Source organism: Acinonyx jubatus, unplaced genomic scaffold, assembly GCF_027475565.1.
Source record: "Acinonyx jubatus isolate Ajub_Pintada_27869175 unplaced genomic scaffold, VMU_Ajub_asm_v1.0 scaffold_20, whole genome shotgun sequence".
Classification (NCBI taxonomy): Eukaryota; Metazoa; Chordata; class Mammalia; order Carnivora; family Felidae; genus Acinonyx; species Acinonyx jubatus.
The window spans coordinates 201,321-202,710 of record NW_026463939.1 but is presented as its reverse complement, the minus strand read 5'-3'; positions in this window follow the sequence as shown (position 1 = coordinate 202,710).

Here is a 1,390-nt window from a genome sequence, read left to right as displayed (position 1 = left end):
AGTAAGAGAGGTCAGTAAGGTCAAAGAGTTGTGAAATAAATTGAAATAATTGGAAAAATTTTGTATGAGCTACATCTTGACCTCCAGTTTAGAGAAAATACTAGCAACTGTTTTTCCAAGTGAGACAAGTAAAGCTATCTTAGGCAACTTCCAGAAAAAAAAAACAAAACATAAATCATTAGAGTGTCATCCACAGTGTTTAGGAACAAAAGGTCTTCTCTGGCCATCCATCCAAATTTCTAAGGTCCCTTCCAAATGCATGCATCTAGGATTCTGAAATTAAAGCTCCAAATCATGACTGAAAATTCCTGTGGCTATTGTCCTTCGCCCTCAGGAACGTTCCAGGAGCAATGCATTGTCTTATTATCTACCATATGGAGTCCTGGCCCCTAGGTTTCAGAGATTTCATGGATTTTCTAAACATGACATCATATGCAATGAGAAAAAGAAGCATAATTTGATCCTTTCTGTAACACTGAACCACAAAACCTGAGGCTACTAATGCAGAAACTAGAACACCATAATTGTTCTGCCATGCAAACTCATTCCAAATTATTGCAAATGGATACCTGGAGACCAAAAATATTGTCTTACAGGTTTTTAAATTTGTAGAGCAGGACATATGGTTAATTAAAACCAGTTAGTCCAATATTCTTATTTTAGAAAGTGAAAAACTTCTAATGTGAAGGGTGATGGTGCTGGTTGTGTAATTCTCTTGATTCTTAGGCCTCTTTCCCTTAAATGTAAGGGGATTTATATTACTGCACAGTCAAGGAACTCTCTGTAGGATATTGGCTTTGGTCTGTGAAGGAAAGATGATTACTACCTGGGTTAGTACATGGCAGTGACAAGCAGATATCCCCCAGGACCTGAAAAAGAGAGATAATTAAGAGTGAAACTATGGGATCAATACATTTTTTAAAACGGAGTCGAGAAAGACAAAGTCACCTAAGTGTGAAAGAATGACTCTCAAGGCTGTACATTTTGCCTGTAATCTGATTAATCAGTGTAGTTATTTTATTAATATATATGAAGAAAAAAGATGTCATTAAAATTTAAGTAAGAATTAGTCCCCTATAAAAATGTAGAAAAAGTAGAGTACCAGAGGTAAAAGTTGGCAGTGCACATCAAAGTGCTAGCCAGGTAAGAGTTAAATTAGTCAGTGGATTCAAAATTTCTCCTGTCTTTGGCCACATCATTTTGACTATCATAGCATAAAAGATGAGTGTTGGCAATCCTGAATAATACAGTCTTCGGGAACTGTACTAAAAGTGTAAGATTATTCTGTGATTATCTGGTTTAATGAGGACAACGGATCTAGACCACATCTCTGTAGAATAGACACTACAGATGGTTTCTGCTACTAACCATCCTGATACGAAATTAATCC